This window comes from Colias philodice, chromosome 16 (genome assembly GCF_061535455.1).
Source record: "Colias philodice isolate Cphi_HAF_F1 chromosome 16, ilColPhil1 Martin Lab GWU primary, whole genome shotgun sequence".
NCBI classification, from domain to species: Eukaryota; Metazoa; Arthropoda; class Insecta; order Lepidoptera; family Pieridae; genus Colias; species Colias philodice.
The window spans coordinates 6395808-6408595 of NC_143101.1; positions in this window are offsets into that span (position 1 = coordinate 6395808).

Genomic DNA, 12788 nt, shown 5'->3' on the forward strand with positions numbered 1-12788 from the left:
AATAGTTTAAAACAGGGGTTCTATGGAAGTTCCTCAGTACTCTAACTTTACTCCAACTTTTATAAAAGCAGCAAAGTCATAAATACCTGAACTGGTAAAGCTGACAATATGTCCAAAGTTTATAATCCCAATAAATTATTGTATTATAACTAGAATCTATGTGATTAAAATTCTACTGTATCATTCTAACGACTTTCAGTTACACTTCATTGGTCGTATTGCTATATATAATATATACTTTGTATAATAAACAAAATGCATTCGGCGATTCGAAAATAACGTTAATATAGATTCTATCGCTTTAATACGCGGATGAAATATCTAAGTACGTAAGAGAAGACGACCCGCTGCATGTTAATATAGCGTATAAATAGATGTCGTGTCACAGCGGCCAATCTACATATACTAGTCACCTGCAAAACGATATTATGAGCGTATGTATGCGTGCAAATACAGTTGCACTCTATTCATAACTCTCATAATCCTACGTGATGGAGAAAGATTAGGCGCAGAGCAACCGCGTTCAGCGTCTACTATTTTCGATATTTTGATGTTATATAAATACTTAATTTTGTGCCTACTTGTACATAACATATCATTTTGCCCTTTCAGGTCAATGAAACTGGTATTCTAATATTAGAGGTAATATCTACATTCTACAATCTACATGATACGTTAGTTCATTTAGAATTTATAATTAGGAATTAAAAAATAATTGATTCCTCATTGATCGCACAAATAATAATGATATCGTTTTGAAAACTAAAATTATACATTTGTGAACGTAGATGTGCGTTCATGCAACTTACGATTTATATTAAAACAAAAATGACGACAGAACTACCATAAATTTTAGATTATCGTCAAAATCATCATGCATAATATTTCATTTCTATTTCTACATATTTACAACAAGATCGCGAACGAATCAAAAGAAAAAACTCTTTTCACCTTTGAAAATCTTATGGACATCAAATGCTTGTATAAAATAAATATATGCGTAATACTGGCGTTTATTCAAACACAAAACAATGCTTTCATTGGATACTTTTATTCACATTATTATTTTAAATTATATCACAAAATGTTGTTTTTAGAATCACAGTAGGTATCCGTCATATGTTACCAATATGAAACGCTTCGCTTTAATTTGACAGCTTATAAATTGAATTACTTTCATAAACGCGATCAAATTGTACGTAAAGTTGGATAGCTACCAATAAAATATGAATAAACATATTTCTATAGGACTCTACAATGTGAATAGTCTAATAACGGTTTGTTAATTGTTTGGTATTAAATGTAAATAAGGAACTTATTTATTTGAAGGTTGGTTAACTAAAAGCAACGGTTAAGAAGTAAGCCATTAAATTACTGTCCTTCCATTCTTTTTTGTAAACGAATCGTTTTTTCCTTAGCCCAAAGAGCTGAAGTCGTAATGAGAATTTATACGCACAATTAGTCCTTTTATCGGCCATAAATTCAAGATAATACGTGTCCATCTGAATCACACGAGGTTCTTGACAAAACTGAAGAATCATAATTTTTTTTCTAGTTACGTGGTCAAAAATATTGTAAGGGCGTCCTTTTATAAGATCCCTTTTAAGCACATTGTTCCCTAAGTATCGGATGCTTGAAAAAGCTTCGACGGAATACCTTTTCTTCAATATTGTAAAGCCATCTTTGTATATAAACATCGGAATTGAATTCGAGCGGAATATTTTATTTCAGTGCGGGGTTAGTGTACGCATTTTATAATATACAATTTTTGTGAATATTATAATATGTACATAAGTAATATGTTGTGTTATTTGAACTTCTCTTTTCTTTTGATGTGAAAATATGATGTATAAAATACATATAGGTACCTTCATCAACACTTTGGTAGTTCTACGCAAATATTATAATATTATAATTTAACGGTTCACATAAACACTCAGATTCTCGATTTTCAACAGATACTTGAAAATCGTAATGTATCGAGATCAATTAAACAATACTTTAGATTGTTATATCGTTACCTATCTATCCTAAATACCTATTCAAGCCGTCCGGAAGATTCCTTAGCCTACAATGTCGTCCATTTCTCTTTGTAGAGCTCAATCCCACTTCAAGTGTACAAATCTCCGAATTTAATTAATGATTGTGGTTTCTTATCTTATATCGACCACTTTCAGTTAAGCGTTTAATTTTTAGCTATTATAGCTTCTTCTTCTTTATATAGCTTTCATCCGCGGCTTAGTTCACGTGGTCTTAAAACTTTTGTAATTTAAAAAATGCGATATCTCCTAAGATATTATTGGAAATCGAATTTAAACTTATATATAAATTCGGTATTTAGGAGCAGTTAAAACTTAAAAACTCAAACATTTATTATTTCAATTAGACTTCTTATAAAAGCACTTTTGAATCGTTTTTTAACATTTACCACCGATTCGGAAAGCAGTATCTATGGAGAAGGAAATATAAATTTAATTTTATCATAATTAAACTTACTATGTTGTACTTTATTAAGGTTGATGTTCCGACCGTCCCTCCATACATTTTTGATTACCTCTAAACACTTAACACAGACACTATTTCTTTAAAACTAATCATTTTATCACTTCTCTATAATGAAATGTGTGCGCGTTCGACCTTTTTAATCAATAATTTACAATATTTACTTAGAAAAACAACAGTAAAATACCGGAAAAATTTGACACTTCTACAGTAGTGTGCGTGACATTTGCCAAGCGAAACACGACATAAAGCACGACATCTAGCGCATAGACTACATACTTATTACAGATCTAGCGCGTCAATGTCTAAACGAAAGGCGATGTTTAGACATTGACGCGCTAGATGTCGTGCATTCGCGTTCGTTATCTTATGCATAATGAGCATAATTCTAATAAATCAAAGTTCTGTGTAAAAATTGAGAAATTTCATTTCCAATCGTTCAAAGAAAATAACAATAAAATAAAATAAAACTATGTTTTTTTTTATTTATTACTCATTATTGTTCGTCCGTCGTAGGTCTGTAAACTGTATTGTACACTGAAGGTAAATGGTACTGTAGGTACTTTAGTTCGGCGTCGTCGCTCGTCGGCTTGATATAAAATTACATTCTTGATTTCATTGACACGCGCTATGATTTGCGCGCGGAATTTCTTGTGTTGTGAATTTATTTTTGTATGCTATGCATTTTAATTGATTCAAATTGCAATGTTTCTCTAGTATGCATTTGAGACTATATTGTAAATTGTAATAATTGATCGTGGGTATAGTAATTAATTATTCTAATAACGCAATTAGTAATATATGTATTTTCGGTGGGATTCAAAACAAAAAATTGGCCCGTGATTTTTATGAAATTTCACCACATTGCAAATCACATCAATCATAGTTCATACACATGTATGACGAAAGTGATTAGTATTGTGGCTAACATTGACTCATCAGTTCATCACTGAAACCAGTGATAAATCAGTACCTATATCATATTGTGTTTGAATATTTTTAAACAATGATATAAGTATACAATTATTATAAATCGGTAAACTATCAAAGTAATCACAAACTTGCAAACATTGGTAAAATGTCCAGTAGTTTATGAGCCTATTCATTACAATCAAACAAACAAACAAAGTTTTCCTCTTTATAATATTAGTGTAGACAAACACTATGAATACGATCACGAATGCAAATTCGGGGATTTTCTAATTATTGCTAAATAATAATTGAATTCGTTTTGAAATACTCTATAATTTTTAGTGTATAAATAGACATTTATAATGTGGTGCTCATTTTTTTTGTACTGCTAACGCTATTGTAGGTACCTATTTTCGTTGTTTTATTTCAAGTGAACACGGCCATACAATTTTGTCACGAGCCGCCTATGATTGTAGGTACTTTTGTTAGGCTCCTTCGTCGTCCGCGTCGGCTCGAAAGTTCTTGATTTCATTGTCACGCGCTATGATTTGCGCGCGGATTTTCTTGTGTTGTGAATTTATTTTTGTATTATTATTATTTTTTATTTATTTTTTTATTTTATTGATTCAAATAAAATATTTCACTAGTATGCATTTGAGACTATATTGTATTATGTATAATTTATCGTAGGTATAGTTATTCTTATAACGCAGTTATATTTTCGGTGGGACAATTTGACCCGTGATTTTTCTGAAATATCACCACGTTGCAAATCACATCAATCATACACACGTATGACGAAAGTATAGTGGCTATAATTGACTCATCAGTTCATCACTGAAACCAGTGATAAATCAGTATATCATATTTTATTGTGTTTGAATATTTTTTAAACAACGATATATACAATATTATTATAAATCGGTAAACTACCAAAGTACTTCCGAATTTTCAGACAGACAAACAAGTAGTTTGAACACGCAGTTTTCTTATACTAGTAGCAAAAATCAAAACCATAATATTATGTTTACCTACTATATTTTACTAAAAGTCGAGTGCGTCGAAATCGTAAATAAAAATATAATGTTTTTCACCTTCCTGGTTATTTTCCCATAGTAAATAGTGTTTTAGGTTTGTTGTTGTAGGTAGGAATAATAATAATTATTCTTACATGTTGGTTATGAAATGTATATTGAAATAATTTACTTTTACAAATCATTAGTGATATAAGTTTTGAGTGAAAATGCTTGGATCAGCATAATATTATATGGTACTTCAAATACATGTTTTGATAAAAAAAACAATAGTGTAATAAAATAAAACTGCGTTTTATTGTAATCAATGTTGACAATTTTAAATTCCAAAATTATTGATCAATAAAATAGTTTACACCAACAAATATAACTTTTATTTTTATAACAATCGTTCATAATATAAACCGTAGCAGGTGGCGTTTTGAAGTTCTGTCTACTCATACAGAAAAATGGAAAACTTGTTTTTTTTGTAAACAATTTATTACTCATGTTGTTTGGCAACTCGAAGCGTGGTCGTCCGTCGTAGGTACTTTTGTTCGGCGTCGCGTCGTCGTCCGCGTCGGCTTGATATAAAACATTCTTGATTTCATTGACACGCGCTATGATTTGCGCGCGGAATTTCTTGTGTTGTGAATTTATTTTTGTATGCTATGCATTTTAATTGAATCAAATTGCAATATTTCTCTAGTATGCATTTGAGACTATATTGTAATAATTGATCGTGGGTAGGTATAGTAATTAATTATTCTAATAACGCAATTATATTTTCGGTGGGATTCAAAACAAAAAATTGGCCCGTGATTTTTATGAAATTTCACCACATTGCAAATTATATATTATACAATTACAATTACAATTATTATAAATCGGTAAACTATCAAAGTAATTACAAACTTGCAAAATATGCTTTTCCGAATTTTCAGACAGACACACAATTTTATTAGTTTGTTTTAGCAAAGTAGGTACCTATACCTATACGCTTACGTCGCGCGTCGCGTCGTCGAAAACGGTGCGCCCAGAAACAAACATACCTAATTCAGTTATACAATCCTTTTTTTGTTCCGTAATTTATTGTATTTATTCTAATACGATTTTTTTTATTCGTCGGCCAGTTCTACTAGGTATAAAAAGATAAAATTGAAATATAATTATTGTAGCGACAGCCATATTATGTTACTATGTTTTCGTAAATATGTTTTTCACCTTCCTGGTTATTTTCACATAATCTTATCTTATATATAAAAATGAATCGCAAAATGTGTTGGTAAGCGCATAACTCGAGAACGGCTGAACCGATTTCGATAATTCTTTTTTTATTATGTTCCTTGAAGTACGAGGATGGTTTTTATGTAGAGAAAACGTAAATATTATGTACCACGGGCGAAGCCGGGGCGGACCGCTAGTCTAATATAAAAATGAATCGCAAAATGTGTTGGTAAGCGCATAACTCGAGAACGGCTGAACCGATTTCGATAATTCTTTTTTTATTATATCCCTTGAAGTACGAGGATGGTTCTTATAGCTAGAGAGCTAGTTAGTTTAGTTTTAGTGCAGTGGCAGTGTAAATGTTGTTGTTGAGGTTATGTAAATTTAACACTTTAGTTAACTACCAAGATATAAAGAAATGAGGATAGGACACAATAACTATTGGTTGAGGTATTTATAAACTCATAATATACTTTTAAAAAAATCACGTTTTAATAAATTTCTAGAATTAAATTAGAACAGCTGATTCAAAATAGCCTAAAAAATCTTAATAATAATAATTACGCTTCACAGCAAGAAGAAATGTACTACGTGACCAAGCCAACTAGACCCTTTTCAACTGTGACGTCACCCGCCCATGTCTCGGGTACAGATAGCAAAAAAAAAATATTAATAATATCACTGTTCGCTCTCCGCTATGAATAGTCTTATTTTTCCCCATTTCGAGGGCTGTCTATGAATAACAACACAGTAAAAACTTAAACAAATAACAACGAAAAACTTAACAGTCAACAACAAGCTTTAACGATTAATAATAAAAAGTACAGAAATAACTAGCGATGCGAAACGTACGAATGCGTCGATGCTGCGAACCGTACTAGGGCGAACGCGGTACCTGCGGCGGTAAGCGGGCGGGGAGGCCGCATTCCACCCGAGCGTCTAGTTGGCTTGGTCGAATAATACCATATGTACCCGCACAAAGTCGATATTGTGTTGCCTACCGTTCGACTCAATGGCTAGGGTTGTAACTACCTTTAATAATTATTACCAAACTAATAAACCGAGTGATGCGAAATAACCATAATTCTTTTAGAGTTTGATAAAATGATCAGGCAGGTATTTTCTTTAATCCTCTGAATTCTCGGTTACTAAATTGTATCGTTGAAATTATTCTTAATCGCGTAAATTTAATAAATAATCATATGGAAAACACTTTTCATTTGTTTTTTTACTTTCACGCCCAACTACTATACAATAATTACGTTGTTTCGGTATTTTGACGAGAAAACGCAGGAAACATCCGTTGTATCATTTTAGATAGATTGTATATTTTGTATCTGTAGAATTGAAATCAAAGCTATGTATATGTTGTCTCCATTCTTTTCTTATCGGATTGTTGATCCCAATGCGAATGCGTCACTTAAATTTTATAAAAGACAATTAAGAACATCAAAAATAAAGTGATACGTAAATATTTCACAGTGCAATATATTATGTAATTAATAATAATTATATATTTATGAAAAAATAATTACATCAGATTTAATAATAGCAATTGTTTTGAATGTACATAATATGAATAAATGATTACATCATAATAGTAATAATCACAATTGTTTTATTTCCCATTTGTTGCAACCCTAGCATATTTTCATGTAGCAGCAGAAGTACCTACACTGGCGGCGCGGCGGCATCGTGCGACATCAAAGGCATTGCCTTACTAGGTAAGTTTATAATGACTCATTTCTTTTATTATATAATTTACGTTTTACTTTTACAGAATCCGATTCAATGGATTATGAAGACGAGTCACACAACGCCATACGATAGTGATGATGAATGAACATTTCAATAAATGCATGCGTGTTTTTTTATGTTGTTTTGTAATTGTTAATTGTTTCTTAAATAAAGAAATAAACTAAATATTTAAATGATGATTTGTTATTTGCAACACAACTTTATATTTGAGATTCTTTACAAATGTATATTTAGTTTTGTATCATCAAATTTATAAATTTTATTCCATAGTTTTCAAAATTAAATGTAAATGACCATAAAAACATTATAGGCCAGTGGAAATTAACATTAAATTCGCAAAGCACGATGTAGATTTGAATTTTTGGTATGTTGTTTGGATCAGTTAGGGTGATGTAAATCCCAATTTGCAACTTCGAAAAAGTTGTGCTCGCTGCGCACCACCGACCACGTGATAAACTGCGAAAATTTTGGACTTTTTTCACTTTTTGCTCTAAAAGTCATAAACTATGCGTTTCCGACAAGTATGATTCAGTACATAAATTAAGGTTATTAAATTTGCAACAATTTAAGCCTAACCGCAGCTCTCTAAACCTTATAACGACTAAACTGTGGCCATTCGAAGATGGTTCATTTTTCCGGAAATATTGAAATTTTTAGTTTTGCTCCCGTTTGAAGCAAAATATTGGCAAAAACTGCTCGTTCTATGAGAAGTTCGTATAATAAAGTTGTAGTGCATTTAATTTTCTTTCATAAGAGCATAGAACAAAGTCTGTGAGACAAATATTTCACACACAATATCTGAAAAACAAAAAGAAGGTAGAAATAGATTTTTAAAGAATTGAAACTGAGAGCATATAAAATCATAAAAAGAATAATACTTTTTTATTTGCAGGATAGGTAATTAACAAAATTACAAAATTTGGGAAAGTAGGAAAAAAGATTATACGCAAATAATAAACTGCGAAAATTTTGGACTTTTTTCACTTTTTGCTCTAAAAGTCATAAACTATGCGTTTCCGACAAGTATCATTCAGTACGTAAATTAAGGTTATTAAATTTGAAACAATTTAAGCCTAATTAAAGCTCTCTAAATCTTATAGCGACTAAACTGTGGCCATTCGAAGATGGTTCATTTTTCCCGAAATATTGAAATTTTTAGTTTTGCTCCCGTTTGAAGCAAAATATTGGCAAAAACCGCTCGTTCTATGAGAAGATCGTATAATAAAGTTGTAGTGCATTTAATTTTCTTTCATTAGAGCATAGAACAAAGTCTGTGAGACAAATAATTCACTCACAATATCTGAAAAACAAAAAGAAGGTAGAAATAGATTTTTAAAGAATTAAAACTGAGGGCATATAAAATCATAAAAAGGATAATACTTTTTCATTTGCAGTATAGGTAATTAACAAAATTACAAAGCTAATTAAATTTGCAACAATTTAAGCCAAACCGCAGCTCTCTAAACCTTATAACAACTAAGCTGTGGCCTTTCAAAGATAGTCAGTTTTTCCCGAAAATTTCAAATTTTTAGTTTTGCTCCCGTTTGAACCAAAATATTGGCAAAAACCGCTCGTTCTATGAGAAAGTCGTATAATAAAGTTGTAGTGCATTTAATTTTCTTTTATTAGAGCATAGAACAAAGTCTGTGAGACAAATAGTTCACTCACAATATCTGAAAAACAAAAAGAAGGTAGAAATAGATTTTTAATGAATTGAAACTGAGGGCATATAAAATCATAAAAAGGATAATACTTTTTCATTTGCAGGATAGGTAATTAACAAAATTAAATTTTCTACAACTTTATTTTATGACCTTCTCATAGAACTAGCGGTTTTGCCAATATTTTGGTTCAAACGGGAGCAAAACTAAAAATTTGAAAATTTCGGGAAAACTGACTATCTTTGAAAGGCCACAGCTTAGTTGTTATAAGGTTTAGAGAGCTGCGGTTAGGCTTAAATTGTTGCAAATTTAATTATCTTTGTAATTTTGTTAATTACCTATCCTGCAAATGAAAAAGTATTATCCTTTTTATGATTTTATATGCCCTCAGTTTCAATTCTTTAAAAATCTATTTCTACCTTCTTTTTGTTTTTCAGATATTGTGAGTGAACTATTTGTCTCACAGACTTTGTTCTATGCTCTTATGAAAGAAAATTAAATGCACTACAACTTTATTATACGAACTTCTCATAGAACGAGCGGTTTTTGCCAATATTTTGCTTCAAACGGGAGCAAAACTAAAAATTTCAATATTTCCGGAAAAATGAACCATCTTCGAATGGCCACAGTTTAGTCGTTATAAGGTTTAGAGAGCTGCGGTTAGGCTTAAATTGTTGCAAATTTAATAACCTTAATTTATGTATCGAATCATACTTGTCGGAAACGCATAGTTTATGACTTTTAGAGCAAAAAGTGAAAAAAGTCCAAAATTTTCGCAGTTTATCACGTGGTGCGCAGCGAGCACAACTTTTTCGAAGTTGCAAATTGGGATTTACATCACCCTAACTGATCCAAACAACATACCAAAAATTCAAATCTACATCGTGCTTTGCGAATTTAGGGTTTTTTAGTGTCGATTTCTACTGGCCTATTAATAAAGTAAATCATTGATGTAAGGTCAGGGAACGTAATACATATATACATCTGACCATGTAGAAGCTAAGTCTTGTTGACTGCTGAAGTCTGTAAAGTTTTGTTGTCTGCTGAAGTCTGTACGCAATGAAAATGTCTGCCGTTTCGAAAATAAGTTTTTAAGACCCTAATAAATAAAATATATGTATATATAATGGCAGATCTGGTCAAATACTTTCAAAATTGTATTTTTTTCAGCACTTTCATAAGTGTCTGCCAGAATGTTATCCGCGTGATAATGGTCTGCCATTGTTATTTTCCGATAGTAATAATAATCTATTTTCAAATATCAAAATGGCAGACGTGGTCAAATGGTTTCAAAGTTCGCCAAAAATTTCCACCTGTCTTACCTAAGCGCGCGCCCCGTCCACCACTCTGGGCTTAGTGACTCCTCATCTCATGTATAGGAGGTATAGGGGAATCAACACACAAAAATCCAGGTCTGGTCAAATACATACAGGTAGCTTTGCGCTAGCTCTCTAGCTATTACTTCTTATGGAGAGAAAACGTAAACATGTACCACGGGCGAAGCCGGGGCGGACCGCTAGTAAATAATAAAATAATAAATAGTGTATTAGATTTGTTATTGTATCTTGTATACCTACGAATAATTATTCTTACGTCTTGTTGGGAAATGTTCAAATACCTACCTATTGAAATAATTTACTGTTACAAATCATTAGTGTTATTAGTTTTGAGTGAATAGGCATGGATCAGAAATTCAGAATATAATATGCTACTAACTACTCAAATACATACATGTTTACACAACAAACACCACTGACCTCTATAACTATAAGTTATAGAGGTCAGTGACCGTCAGTGACAAACACTATGGATACCTACGCTCGCGAATGCAAATTCGGTGATTTACTAATTATTGATACCTAGTCATTGAATTCGTTTTGAAATAGCCTGTACTTTGTAATTTTTAGTGTTATAGACATTTATAAAATGTGGTGCTCATTTTTTTGTAATAAATCATCCCGAACGCTATTGTATTTTCGTTGTTTTATTTCAAGTGAACACCTATACAATTTTGTCACGAGCCGCCTCTGGCCTCTGGGTGAAATAAACAAGTCAAATGATTTTTGTTCTAATTGTATTTTGGTAGTAGTTTGTTTAGAATTTACATTACCATTGTTTAATTTTTATTTTGTATTTGCAGTAAAATAAAAAGATGAAAAACTTCATTAGGTAAATTGTACGACACCTCACTCTGAATCGCGCTAGCGAAATTTTTTCGTTACAGAGCACATATACAACTTTCGGACAATCTTCATTGAGGCCGGCCGGCAAATCGAGTATGTCGAGAAACTTCACTTATTCGATGGAGGTATTCTACCTTCCTTCCTCCACAGTTGTGGGACCCCTACGTGCATTGAACACGCAGCTTTCTGATACTAGTAGCTAAAATCAAAACCACAGATATGTCTGTGATCAAAACCATAATAATATTTTTACCTATTATTTTACTAAAAGTCGAGTGCATCGAAATCGTAAATATGTTTTTCACCTTCCTGGTTTTTTTTCCATAGTAAATAGTGTTTTTGATTTGTTGTTGTATGAATAATTATTCTTACTTGTTGGTTATGAAATGTATTTTGAAATAATTTACTTTTACAAATCATTAGTGATATTAGTTTTGAGTGAAAATGCTTGGATCAGCATAATATCATATTTGCTACTTCAAATACATGTTTTGATAAAAAAAAACAATAGTGTAATGTAGGTAATAAAATAAAACTGCGTTTTATTGTAGGTAATCAATTTTGACATTATTTATTTCCCAAAATTACAATAAAATAGTTTACGCCAACAAATATAACTTTTATTTTTATAACAATCCTACTTCCTACTAATGCGAAAGTTTGTGAGGATGTGTATGTGTGTGTTTCACGCAAATACTACTGAACCGATTACAATGAAATTTAGCACACATATAGAACGTAACTTGGACACATTGAATAGGTTTTATCCCGGAAACCCCACGGGAACGGGAACTATACGGGTTTTTTTTTGAAAATGCGGGCGGAAAGCTAATCGTTCATAATAATATAAACCGTAGCAGGTGGCGTTTTGAAGTTTTGTCTACCCATACAGAAAAATGAAAACCACAGGAGATTGCCCAAGTGACTATGGCACTTGGTATCGCAATCAAACTTATTGTGTCAAGATGAAATATAGCTCAATTTAAAGCTTGATGTTAGTACTTTTAGATATGATTAAAGTTTTTATGTAAATAAGCCGCAGTTCGCGACAATAAAAATAAAACAATAGTTTTATTCAACACTTCAAAAAACTACTTAATCGAGTTTAAACTAACGATGAACGTTAAGTTTTACATTTATTACATAGGTAATATTTTAATTTACAAGACAAATGTGAAAAGTAAATCGTAATTTAAACATTATTTCAAAATAACATCGAACAATGCGTCGAACACATTCATTTGACATTTCAAATAGAAACTATGACATATGACGTTTGCAAGAGAGATAGATATAGGTATGTGTCAAAACAAAACTTTTACTTTTATTTCTATTTATTCGGTATAATTACAACTTAATAGTGATAAATATGATCATTATAAATACAAATAGGAATTAACAATATCACGAACACGTGACACAACTAGTATTTACCGATTCCATACGTAGTCATACATGTTTCAAAAGAAAAACTTTTACTTTTACTATTATTTCAATTTATCCGGTTTAATTAAGACTTAATATTGATACAT